This window comes from Pteropus medius, unplaced genomic scaffold, assembly GCF_902729225.1.
Source record: "Pteropus medius unplaced genomic scaffold, Ma_sr-lr_union100, whole genome shotgun sequence".
Lineage (NCBI taxonomy): Eukaryota > Metazoa > Chordata > Mammalia > Chiroptera > Pteropodidae > Pteropus > Pteropus medius.
This window is the reverse complement of record NW_024355206.1, coordinates 2479245-2493167: the sequence shown is the minus strand read 5'-3', so window position 1 is coordinate 2493167 and position 13923 is coordinate 2479245. Positions and strand designations below refer to the sequence as shown.

Here is a 13923-nt window from a genome sequence, read left to right as displayed (position 1 = left end):
TTTCCAGGATTAGAAGAAGAGACTGTCTTTTAGCTTTAATTAATTGTTGAAAGAATAGAGTTCTTTCTACTAAAAGGAAAAAAAGAGGGAATAAAATATTTGAACGAGGGAACAAAGAAGCAAAAGAAAGGTAATTTAAAACTCATTCTCTTCACCCTAGTCTTTAAAAGTTTTTGTTGGGTATTATGAGGTTTGATGTCAGCCCTTACAGGGCGGGGGTGGGGGGTAGGAGAGATGTGTTACTCAAAATAAACTGCCTCCAGATTGTTTTCCCAAGGCAGTTATTTTTTTAAAAATTTAAATGTCATTCTGGTTAAGTGTTTTTAAAAATAAAGATTATAAAAAAATGCTTCTTAATTCACAGTAGGTTAGGGATAAGATTGAGGTACTAGGCACGTTAGAATCTTGAGGGAGATTTCCTTTAAAAAAACAAGTTGGTATCATTTTTATTGAGAAAATGAGAGAAATGCGTTGTTTTCACATTACATACTGGAGAGTTTGAAAAAAAATCCTGTCTGATGAGGATATTCAGAGGAACAGGGTTTAATAATTGAGACACATGCCCTCAAAATCTTAGAGGAACAGTAGATTCTCCTGGTTATCAAATAAGGCAATGAGATTTAGAAGGCTGAAAAGTGTTGTGTTAGAGAAATGTAGAGTTTCCTAAAAAGGCAGAATGGGGAAAGCTGGAGTAGGACTCGGGAACATTTCTGTGGGTTCATGAAGAGAGGATTCAGGGAGTGGCAGGCAGCAAGTGCCAAGGTCACAGAAAGATGAATCATAATTGCCAAGGTTTACTGTCGTCTAGATTTCTGTTTATAATTTTGCAGTAAGTCCCTTCAAGGACGGGAAAAAAATCCCAGAAAATTGAACACATAAAATGAAAACTTACGCATAGCAAAAAAATATCAAAACAAAATCGGATGACAAATGACAACACATTTATCAAAGGGTAGATAGATTTCTTTAGAATAAAATGTTTTAGAAAATAATAAAAACATGAACAATCCCAAAGAAAAAAATTGGCAAAGGATATTGTTAGCAGGAAATTCACAGGAAAAATACATAAATATACATGGTCAACAACTATATGAAAAAATGCTTATATTTTCATCCATCAGATTAGCAAAGGTTGAAATTGTTTGATAACCCAGTATTGTCAAGAATGTAGGGTGCTCTCATCCACTGTTAGTGGGAGAGTAAGTTGATTCACATTCTTGAAAGCCAAAGAGAATGCCTTAATGTGCATATCTTTTTTTTTAAAGGTTAGGCAACCCTTGGTTGACCTCACAGATTGCAAGGACCTTTGTCAGCTTACAATCTCTTATTTTTTATTTTTCATGCCTATAGCACCTGGTCTTCCTAGGTGGTCTCCCATCCAAGTACTAATCAGGCCCGACCCTGCTTAGCTTCTGAGATCAGACAGGATCGGGCTTGTTCAGAGTGGGATGGCCGTAGACTGCATATCTTTTAACTCAGTTAAATTCTATGTATCAGGGCAAAGCATTTGCATATGTGAGCAAAGCATATGCACAAGTCTATTTCATTGCAACTTTTTCATTATGAAAAAGTGGAAAGTACAATAGAGGACAGACAAATTATGAAATGGCCATTAATGGAATCTGATAACAGCTGTTAAAAATAACGAGGCAGATGTGTACATATTGATTTGGAAAGCTCTGTGAGACATAGTACTTGAACAACTGCGTTTAGCGTAGTGCTATATTTTGTTAAAAAAGATTGCAGTCTGTACTGAAATTGAAGCCAGTATGGATGTAAATACGTATACACTTGTAGAGGCATAGAGCACTTTGAAAGCATACAGAAGCTGCTGTTGATGACGATTACCTTTGGAGAATGGACCCAGGAGTGAGGGAACATGAACATTTACTTTTTAGTTTATTCTCTTTCTCTTTGTAATTCTTTTACTGTGAACGTGTATTGCTTAAAATTTTTTTAGTGAGTTTTTTATTTGTAATTGTGATAACATTATATTTACCATCTTAACTATTTCTAAGTATACGGTTCAGTAGCGTTAAGTATATTCACATCGTTATGCAACCAGTCTCATGTTGCAGAACTGAAACTTTATGCCCATTAAACAATTCCCCATTTGCCCCCTAGCCAAGCCCCTGGTAACCACCATTCTATTTTCTGCTTCTATGAATTTGACTACTTTAATTACCTCATAAAGTGGAATCGTAAAATATTTGTCTTGTGTTTCTTTTATTTCACTTAGCATAATGTCCTCAAGGTTCATCCGTGATGTAGCGTGTGTCATAATTTCCTTCCTTTTTAAGGTTGAATGATATTTCATTGTCGTATAGACCACATTTTGTTTATCGGTTCATTGGTTGATGGTCACTTGGGTTGTTTCCACCTCTTGGTTGTTGTGAATAGTGTGTCTATGAACATGACTGTGCAAATATCTCTTCGAGATCCTTCTTTCAATTCTTTTGGATATATACCCAGAAGCGGGCTTTAAAGAGGTTTTTAAAAAGTGTTTAACCAATGAATTCACCTGTAGTAGCAGAAGTGGTATTAGGAAGACACTCTGTGGACTAGTTGAGAGGAGTAGTCTGAGTAGTCTGAGGCCAGGGTTTTCTTTACTTTACCGGCCTCCTGGGGGCTTAGCAGTTTCATTCCTGCCCCCTGAGCCTTTCCCTTGCACAGTCAGGAGGGGCCTTAGCAGGTTTGTGAACCCATTGCTCCCTGCCTGCTCCTGCCTGCATTAATTCGGCACATTTCTCTAGCTCCCTGAAGGAAGAGGTGCTGTGGCAGCATTTAATTAGCCACCGTGAGCATGCTTTCCCAAGGACATGACTTATTTCTTAGCCAGCTGTTGCCAGTTGCTTCCTAGCAACATGCAGCGCCCACATCTGATTGCTTCTCTCCAGACAAGGGGAGTGCTTGGTCCACCTGCTGTCATAGCCGGGGAGGGGTGGGGGTGGCGGTGCGACCCTGGGCCTAGGGCTGATTCTTCAGAGAAGATGAGGGTTCTGAACCTGTTACTCCTGCAAAGCCGGATATGGTTCTAAAACCTTTTGACTCTTGAACTACCTACCCTACCCCTCTCCTTCAAGTTTATGATTAAAGCAGACAAAAAGAATGTCACCATCTATAACACAGACAGAGCAACATGGTCTAGAATAGTCCTCTGGGATTGTTAGGTACACTCAACAGCCTTTCGGGAAGAGAGAATGATCTCACCCCACAGTAGGTAGAGGCTACCTTTCAGAATGAGGGTGTGTGTGGGGGGCCCTGTGAACACCCTGTCTTGGGCAAAGGGAAAGGAAAGCCTCATCTCAAGTGGCTTGCTAACTGGTCTGGGTTTCCAGGGGCTTTGGGAAAAGAAAGAGGGAAGGAAGAAAGCAGCAGCAGCCACCACCCTGACTCTGAACTTGCCATTCCTCAAGGGCTCTGGCAGAGGGATGCTCAGGGACCAGACTACATACAGACTCCGATTCATTTCAAATGCTGCTTCTGCAGGGGCTGCAAACTGGACATTTTGAGATGAGGTGCTGCTCAGTGACATGCTGTGTTTGGCATACATGGTGTTCTCATAGTGTTGAAGATCTGTAAAAAATCCTGCTTTTCTGTGTTGCTGTCAGGAGGCCCACAGTCTCACATTGGGGTCCCTTTGGATTGGGTGCGTGTGCCTCTGGCTTGTATAACCCCACTCCGTTCATCCAGGGGCATGTCTGATGTATGTGGCCCCTTCTACAGCCGCGGTGATAAGTAAGTGAGGCTGTGTCTGCAAGAGATCCCTTGTATTTACTCATTCATTCTATTCCACAAATAGTTCTTGAGCTGCTTCTGAGAATCAGAGCCTGAGCTATTGAAAGGACCAGTAGGTGTGTCTTCGCAGTCCTGAGTTATGGATCAGGTGCAGAGGCAGCTAAGGAAACAGGCTGAGGGGTTCGCTGAGAGCAGGTGATAGATGGTGTGCAAGGGGCCAAGGGTGCAGAGACCCCGGGCACCTGATCTAGACTGGTAGGTTCATGGAAGGCTTCGGGCAGAGATGTCACCTGAGTGGGATTCTGAAGAACGATGAGAGGCGTTTACCTGGCGATACGAGTGGAGAGGAATGGGAAAGGGAAGGGAAGGGAAGGGGCCTCCATCCAGAGGTGTGGAGGCTCAGAGTTTGGCATGCAGGACCTCAGCTGCCTGGGGCTGAGAGCTCCAGGGGGCGGCCTGCTGACAGTTTGCATTGAGGGAACCTCTGAGGAGTTTCATCCGAGAAGAGAAGCCGCTTGTCAGATTTGTGTTTTCAGGTCAGGCTGGCTCCAGAACGGATTCGATGTGGCGTGGACAGTCAGGAAGCAGGGAGGGGCTCGCAAAAAGGCTGTTGTGGTGACGCAAGAAGTGAACCGTCTGTGTGTAGAAATACCCGTGGGGAGCACTTAGAGCTCCTCCCTCCACGCCCCAGGCAGGGAGCAGGCCTGCTCCTTAGGTGTGGACAGGGCTCCAGGTCGGGCTTCCTGCTCTCTGCATCCTGCCTGCGCTCTCACCGCCTCCTCTGCCCCCATTTTTCCCCGCCTTCTCCCACCTGGACCAGCTTCTCAGAACTGGCAGCTGGATTCTACTGTAAGTGGGGACTTGGCCTGGTGCTGGCAGTCAGTGCTCAGTAAGTTACAGCTATTGTTGGATGACAGGGCTGGTTCAAAACTCAGCTTCTTTCCAACCTGCAGCCTCTCAGATGGTGCTCTTAGCACTGTGAGCACCATTGTCTGTGGCCCATCCCAGCCTAGGTAATAGGCCATACCACATCTGATCAGGCCTCCGTGCCCTGTGGCCCATGGGGGATGGTCAGGAGTGCTGGTGGCCTGGCAGTGGCCAGGAGATGGAGGCGAGGGGATGGACGGGAGGGATGGAGAGGAGGTGAGCACTCGTACATGGGGCATGAGGGAAGGACAGTTAAGGATGAGACAAGTGGGGAAAGTGGTACCCAAGCAATACTGGGAAGAGGCTGATGTGGAAGGGAAGGTGCCAGGCACGGTTGGTTGGTAGTGCTCATGAGACGTCTGGTGAGGGCATCCACAGGAGAGGTGGGTACCGAGCCTGGAGGGCTGGAGCTCCAGCCGGAGATCAGGATTGAGGAGCTGGAGAGGGGCCAGGGTCACCCAGGGGAGTGTTTGCTTTGAGGAGAAAATACAACTCCCGAAATTCCTCACAACCTCCTGAAACTATTATGATAGGCACGTCATAATAGCACATCATAACAAAGACCGGGAAGTGGGGGTAGGAGACATTTCTGGATCAGCAGCTACGGGCCCTGGGTTACTGAATGGAAGAGCTGGGATGTGAGCCCAAGTGGTCTGCTTCCAAAGCTTCTGTGGAGAACCCTCAGGCACCTCAGTACCTGGTTCCCTGGGCCCTTAGCCGAGGGGTTGTTATGTATTTCTGCCAGTCTAAACCGCAGCTCCGTGAGAAGGATAATAACATTTCTGCCTTCAGATGAGCACATCAAGGCCCAGAGACTAATTTGCCCTAAATAACCACACAGTGGATTGGAAAGTCAAGATTGCAATTCAGTTCTCTCTGATTCTGATGCTCGAACTGGTATTGTCAGCACATGCTGCCTTTAGGGCTGGGCCATAAGATGAAGGAGGCGGGGAGCCCCACACAAGCCCGAGGTGGAGGGTTCAAGGCACCAGATGCCTGAGTGAAGCAGAGGGCAAGGCGGGAAGAGGGTGGGCGGGGCAGAATTCATTAACCTCTCACTGAGGCAGGGCGTCTAGTGAGCAGCTAAGAATTGGGTCTCTAGAATTCTGACTCCATACCATCTCAGTCTCTGACCCTATTGTGTCGCCTCTCGGAGCCTTTTTTCTTCGTCTATGAATAGGCATAGTAATACTGCCTTCTGAGAGTAGTTGTAAGGAAGAAATAAGAGACTGCACATATGGCCCTCAACTGACATGTCGCTAGTGGTCAATACACAAGGTAGAAAGCTCTGGTCAAGTGCCTGGCTAGGCAGCTTCTCCCTGGGTTTGGGTGGGTGTGAGTGAGTGTCTGAAGAGTTAACTTGGCATTTACAAGTCAGTCTACCCATGGCAAGAAAGGAATAGCTTTTCCCATTTCTGGAGAGAGCAGGGGAAGTGATGACCCTTGGTTCTGGCTTCCTTTCCAGCTGCTTTTTATTGATGAAGTGAAAATAGGAAGCTACCACCTCTCAGTTCTCCCACTGTGTGGGCAAAGGCCAGCTTGTCTCAGCCTGCAGACACCTTCTAGGTGTGTGTTTCATATTGTATGAGCCACACAACCACAGGAAGCCTCGCTTGGGTGGCAGTGCAGAGGAAGGCTGTGGAAGATTGTGTCCTCTCCATACTTTCTCTAGAAAGTACCAAGTTTGGCTGAACTCGGGCCACTTGATGCTGCAAATGTCACAGAACTGAGGGCCGTCTAACATTGCACCATCACCCCTTTGAGGCCGAACTTGAAAGGGTGTTAGAGGACACTTAATTCAGAGGCTCCCAACAGTTTCCAGTTCAAGGCCTCTTCACCCTTACAGTGACGTTAGCGGCCTCACCCTGACAGTTCTACTTTTCATCCCCAGTGAGTGACCTCGTCATTTGTTTGATCTCCCAGCATTCGAACCTCTTTCTGGGTTTGTGGGATTCTACATTTTATGAGTTTGAACAGGGAGTAAAGAACAGCTCCTGCTACAGGAGCATCACAGCTGAGGCTCTGCCAAGCAGCCCCCCATGCCGGGAGCCAGCTGTGCCAGAGGCATGGTGTGGGAGCATCCTCTGTAGGGCAGTGACCCCTAAATACTAATACTTTAGTATCAAAACTACATTTTCTAAATACAGCTATTTTATAAATACAGTTATTTTTGAGATTCTACTGCTGGAGTAGTGAGGATTAGGCAAAATGATTTCCATTTTATGGAATAGGAAACCAACTAAGAGAACAAGAATAAGGGAGTCACTGACAGGGCCTGTGTTAGTCTGCAGGCCTTTGCTTTTTCCACCAGATTCTTAAGGTCCATTCATAGGTTTCAGGACATTCATAAAGGTGCTTCTTGGTCTCCTTATCAGACTGCAGACAGACGGAGTGAAAGGCCCTGCTCGAGTTAAAGGAGAGGTCTGCTGCCCAGGTTGCCTTCTGGAGGGTCAGAGGAATGAAAGGGAACTAAAAAGAGCTTATATTTCTTGGGCACTTGAGCCAGACACTGTAAAATTGTTTATGTATTTTAACTAATTGACTCCTCTCAGGTCTTTGAAGTGCCTATATTGTTGTCTGTCTTATGCATGAAAAAGGAACTCAGGCACAGAGAGACTAAGTAACTTTCCAGAAGTCGCAAAGCTGGTGCCAGAATTCAAATCCAATGTCAGAGCCTGTGGCTTAGCCTGGCGAGGAGCCCTGGGGAAGGACTTAGGGGAGAGGAGGGGACGTGGCATATCTGGGACTCGCACTGCCAGCACTGGCCCTGTGGGTGGGTTGGAAAATCCCCATCTGAGCCACAGATCCACACCAGGGAGAATGAGGGGAGATGGTCTGTGGGATAAGGGCTGTCTTAGAGACACCTGCATCTCTGGCCAGGGAGAGTGTGTGGCAGATGGGCAGCCGCGGAGCCCAGGCCTGACCAGCTGTTGTTTGCAGAGGAGAGTGAGTGCATGGTGACAGCTGGATTAGGTGTACCCAGCAACCTCAGTGACCACTGGGCGGAGATGCGCAGTAGGCCCTTCTGGCTGGCCCTTCTAGCACCTCCAAGCTCTGGGAGCTGAGTGCTTGCTAAATCTCCATCCCCATGGCAGCAGGAGGTGACAAGGCTGTGGGATCTCCCACCTCTCCATGGCCAGGGAGCATTTCCAAATGATCAGAGAACCTCCCTCTTCTAGAAAGTAGGATGTAAAACTAGGCCGATGGGCCCAGAGTCTGTAACTGGAATGAAGAGTCTTTCTCTCTCATGTCCTACTCTTGATTCTCTCTTCCGCATCTTCTGTATCCCCTTGGATTTGGGTCTCCTGATTTTATTTGTTTTGTCTGCCCTCTGTTTGTTTCCTGCCTCATTTCATAAAGGATTTAAAGCAGCTCTCAAAAATACATTCAAAATAATAGGACAACAAAATAACTTTTTTAAAAGTTTGGGGCCAGAAGTATATGGGTAAGTGACCAGAATTAAATGGAAAGCTAGAATTCCTTAGTGACCTCTTTTCAGAATACTGCTTCTGGAACCATTCTAATCTGTCTTATACTTTATAGCTTAGAATGACATTCTGGGTGTATTTTCTTTTTCATGTTATTATATAAGCAGTTAGCGTACCTGTTGGCCAGGGAGCAAGGTGTCTCATACTCAGCCTTGAAGTGTACGGAACTGCAGAGAACCTGTGAGCCTGCTCCACACCACCTCTAAAGCAGAGTCTGATCAGAGTTCTTGGGAGCAGAACATCAATGGTATCTCGCGGAGCTGGGTGAGGCTTCAGTACCTGAACGTAGAGAATGCTGCCTGCTTCCTGCCAGCAGAACCCTGGAGGTGGGAGGCTGGCAGAGCAGGGCATGGAGAGAGGCGCAGCAATAGAGTGAGCCCTTCTGCTGGCTTCTGGTGGGGCACGGATAAACGGGGCCTTCTCCAAGGTTCCTGCATCTCAGTAGACACTGCAGAGCCAACATCGCTGGTACCCCACTCACCTAATGGGGCTCAGGGGTCCCCTCAGTAGGTGGCTGGGTGGGATGGGCCACAGGGCCAGGAATTGGGATGTGTGGGGAGAGGTCAGCCACAGAGTCCACATGCTTATTGCTGAAGGGGTCATGTTCGGGTTCTCCGGGGAACAGACTGTGACAGTCCTCTGTACAGGGTGTTTATTGGGGTGTGGCCCAGGACAGATGCCTGTGGGAGGGGAGGCGGCAGGGTTGGGCAGAGAGAAGGCAAACAGTGGTATGGGCCCAGTAGTCTAAACCAATCGTGGGGTTCAGCTGGTGCTGAAAGTGCCTGTCAGAGCTGGCCCATTGGTTGAAGTGGCCAGGCCCCCATCCAAGCCTCTAGCAGCCACTGGGCGTGCCATTGGAGGGATGTGACTGGTACAAGGCAGCTCTCTGTAGCTGTGCCTGGGGCTGACAGCGCTCCTGCAGCTAGGCAACAGGCCCTTCCTTGAGGGGGGTCTGGGCAGCACTCCTCTGTCCACCACAGAAAGGTCCGGGGCAGAGGTCTCTGTGTGGCTGGGTGGGAGCTGGTCTCTGGTGATCCCCTCAGGGGCCCATGCAAGAGCCTGCCTGTCACAATGGAGGTGTGATGGCCAGTGTTGGCCAAGAGAGCCCACGGACAAGAGGTCAAGCTTCATATTTCCCCCTAGTTCCAACATCCCCATCCCAACCCTGGAAGAGCGAAGGTGAATACTGCAGATGGAGAAGCAGGAGGCTTTGAACTTCCAGTGACACTGAAGTTTTGTTACAGATTTGAGTGGACATTTAGATTCCTGAGAGTTGCAACTATCAACATGGGACTTATTCTTACAATGAAAAGTGACCAGAAAGCCATGGACTCTTCCTGAGACGGAAGTTTGAGGGGAATGAAAGGGCTGACGTAGTCGATGCGAGGCAGTGATAGGAACACGAAGTGGGGTCCCATTAGTGCTCCAAGTGCAGCGTGCTTCCTGGACTGTCCCTCACCCAGGGGGAGCACAGAGCTGCTTATGTCCTGGGGGCACAGGAGAGGTGGGCTTGCACTCTGTTTGTCACATTCTGGAAGGCTGTGAGCCTACATGGTGACCCAGTTTCTTGCCTCTGTCTGAGCGACGTGGCTCTGATTATAGCGGGTGCGAGGGCTCCGAATGACTGCAAAGTACTTTTCATTCAGACAGAACATGGTGAGAAATGCATTTTCGTTAATGCCCCAATTATCCCAGTCCCAACTAGGACAAAAAAAATGTGTTTTGCCTGCTCCCAGGGACGTGCTATCCGGGTCCTCGGATTGTCCTCTCCCGGAAGTAGCTTTGTGCTCCGCTTGCACAGCTGAGGGGCTGGACTGGGGCCCTTGGAATGGCTGAGGTTTGTCTGCCTCCTTCATAGGGCCTAGGATGCAAAGCCCAAGAAGGAGCCCTGTCTGTTACTCAAAGGCTGGGCACACCCGTCCCAGGACTCCTGCGAAGAGCCAGGGCTGCTGCAGGCCCACAGTCCCTCTGTCCCTTCTGCCCTGTAGGAGCTTCTATGCTTCTTGGCCCTCTTCAACCCTAAAATAGCATTTTTGCCTCTTAAACCTCTCTTGCGTGGGCCCTGCCCAACAGTCCTGATTACTGCTGTTCTCCGTCTGACTCTCAAAGGGATTATTCATTCCTCTACCAGCTTCTGGTGGCTCCAGGTGGTCCTTGGCTTATGGCTGCATTACTCCATTCTTTGCCCATGTAGTCACATGGCCTTCTCTTATGTCAGTGGAGTCATATCTCCTGCTCCTTCCATCCCCTCTGCTGGAAAGATCCCACATCGCCCCTTGTCCCTCACATCTGCCTCCCGATGCTTACTCTTACTTTGAGCTCCGGCGTCATCTTCCGCAGGAAATGTTTCTCGGTTCCTCTTCTCATCACTACCCTCTCTCTCTCTCACCCTCTCTCCCTGCCCCCGCCCACACACAGGTGCCCTTGTTCTGTGGTAGCGCAGGTGGCATTAAAATGGAGTTTTTCTGAATTTTTCTGTAATTAGCTTCTAAGAAACTTAGGATAGTTACCAAGTTTTAGACATATTGTATTTGAATATTAATAGATTTTTGAAGAAGGAGGCAGGGGGAAAGATTCTTGAGGAATAGATTCTTGAGTCATTTGGCTTTTTAACTTAATTTTTGGCTGCAAATTTTAACAATCTGGCTTAATCTACAGTTGGCTGGATATCAGGGTGTAGGAGGACAGGTGATTTAATCAACATTTTCTGATTAAAATAACAGGAAAAAAGCTAATACTAATAAATAACGATAATAATAATAATATAACCACACAATGGGCATGCATCTGCGGTCATACTGTTCTCCCAGCCAGGACACCATAGACTGGAGCTGAAGGGAGCAGTGTGAGAGATGTGCTGGATGAGCACCAGCTGTATACAGCAGAGTAGTGCATATATAGTTTTCTTGGAGAATGCCCATAACAGCCCTGTGGAGGCGGGAGTAGCTGAGGTTCAGGTTGATGCAGAGCTGGGATATCAACCCAGCCCCCGCTCTCCTCTCCCCCGCCCCCACCCAGTAAGTAGGCTAGGAGGAATGGTTGGCCAGGGAAAGCCCTGCTAAGGGCCCAGAGGACAAGAGCTTCTCACATTTCCTGGGCACCCAGTCAGGCCCACTCTGAGGGTCTCCCCCACTGTGGGCACTAATGCCCGAGGACCTGGGCTTTCCTCCCAGCCATAAATGAGCCATGAGCCCCTAGGGAGCCAGAGCCCCATCATACTCAACCTCCTCTTTGTCCTGAAGGGAAAACTGACATCCCCTGGGGGAAGGGTAGTGTGGCCCGACTGCCAGTGTCTGTGCTCATTTGGGTCTAGACAGCAGGTGTCCTGCAGGCCAGGGCCCCCTGTGACACCACACTGCCCCTCAGCTGACATTTACTTTCGGTAGAAGGGGATTACACAAATCCAGGGTGGTTAAGCTGCCGCAGGGCACTATGGAAACGAGCAGTGCGTTCTGTCTGCCCCTCCCTCCAGCCAAGCCCCAATGACACCAGGAGGCCAGGCTGGCTTTTCTGGCGCGACTTGTTTGGCCGAATCGCAGAGCATGTGCACAATTTAATTTGAACCTGAGTGGGTGAGGGGAGAAGCCAGATTAATTACCAGAACCAATTTCCGAGCCAAGTCAGATGACTGCCCCCCAAATACTGGACCACCAGCGGGGCGGTGGCGGGGTAGGGGAGTGTTACAAGGTCTGCATGTGTCACATGTCTATTAAAATGTGTGCACACTTCAGTGGATAATTTACATAATGCCTGACTCTACAGCTTCTGTACATTTTCATAAACCAGTTCTTTATTTTTATTTTAATTAGTTCATTAATTAATCTGACTAAGCAACAACAATGTACACAGCACCCTCTCTTACAGGTGAAAAAAGTAAAAAGTTGTCTTCTTTCTGTCTATTTCCTAGTCACTCAGTTTCATTCTCTGGAGAGAATGCTACCATTTTGGGGTACGTCTTTGCAGATATTCAATGCACATACATTTATGTACACATGTCCTGTCATTTTCTACAGAACTTGGTGACTATACTATGTACATTGTCTTCCCCCGCCTTTATTTCTTACTCAGCAGTACATCCTGGCTTGTGTCAGGGCTGACATTCCATTACATGGATGGGCCGTAATGTCTTTAACTAGCACCCTGTTGATGGACATTTAGGTTTCACTCTTTTACCATTACTCACAGTGCCTCAGTGAGTGTATTTTTGTATACTTGTTACACACATGATAGAATATCTAAGCAGCACTCTCCAACATAGTAGCTACCAGCCACATGTTGCTATATATGTTTAAATTGATTTGAATTAAACTAAACTTGAGATCCGGTTCCTCAGTCATGCTAGCCACATCTCAAGCGCCAAAGAGTCACGGCTCGCGGCTGCTCTGGTGGCAGATCTAGAGCATTTTCATCGTCGGATGGTGCTGCCCTGTACGATAAGTTCCCGAAAGGGAATTATGAAGCCAGAGGTCTGTACATCTTCAGTGTTGCCATGAATTGCCAACTTTCCCTCTGAAGAGGCTTTTCCTGTTTATACCCCTCCCCGCCAAGTAAGAGCTCGGGGAGGGAGAGCACATGTATTTCAAAACAATTATATGGAATGTTGGGGGAAAAAAGAAACGTTCCCAGTGTACTGACGCAAGGACATTCTGTTTCTGTGGTCAGTGTCCACGTCGTTTGAGTCAGACACTGCTGTTCCCCACTTAAAATGGGGACACCTGTCACAGGGAGGCCCATACCGGCTGTCTCTTTCCCTGTCACCTTGCTGAGATTGCTTCTCCCCAGCTCTCAGCCTCTTCCCTCCCCACTCCCTGAGGGCCAGGGCTCCTCCACACCGACTCCTGGCCCCCACCGTCTCGGGGGAGAGTGCCGTGTCCTCATACATTCCCTGTCGCCATGACCCAGCCTTCACCGGAAGACTTGGCATCGGCAGAGTCTCCCTTCCCTCACCTCCCGCTCTCTCCACCCTCCCTCCTTTTGGTGAGTGGTGACCTCCACGTTGCCAAACCCAATGGGCACTGCCCGGTCCTCATCTTGCTTGAGCACCTAGTTGACCTGTCAGCTGCAGTCTGCACTTCGTCCCTTCCTACTTGAAGTGCTCAACCTTTGGCTTCTGAGAGGCCATGCCTGCGGTCACGCCGTCCCCATCGCCTTTGCAGTGTTGTCTGCCTCATTCTCTGCTTTTTTTCCTGAGCGGTCTCATTCCCATCTGGCTTTGATTAGCATCATTTGGGGAATGGGGATCATGTATTTTAATTCCCATTTCCTTGATTACTAGGAAGATGGAGCATCTTTTCACGGTTTGCCAGTTTCCAATCCTAAGGACACCTGTTGATCCATTTGATTGTCTTGCCTGCCACCTCCTTTACAAAGCCTTCTCTTCATTCCTTAACACGAGGGGATCATTCTTTCACTCATGTACCAATACCGTTCGTGCATATCTCATGGAACTTCTTTCTGATTCAGCCACATGCCTGTCTGGCCTCCTTCGACTGTGAGCTTGAGGGGAGTAGTGACAGGGCCATATCTGTTCCCTAAGTGTCCAGCCTGTGTTTGTGCAATAACCTGTGTTTGCTCAGTTCGGTTGAATGGACAATTTCTGCTGTGGCAGTAACTGCTCCATCAGTTTGGGCTGATAATACTGAGATTTAAAAAGCAATGTGTGTACCCAGAATAGGAAAAAAAAGGAATAAAGGAGCCCCGGGGAAAGGTATACATGCATTTTTTGATGGGTGTGTCACAGCCAGGTTGCAGGCAGAGGCGACCTGGTTTC

General features: G+C 48.1%; 1 pseudogene; it reads right to left on the bottom strand.

Moving 5' to 3' along the window:
• Positions 1 to 1341: 1341 nt before the first annotated feature.
• LOC120599426 (uncharacterized) lies at positions 1342 to 1460 on the bottom strand (annotated as a pseudogene).
• Between the last annotated feature and the right edge of the window lie 12463 nt (positions 1461 to 13923).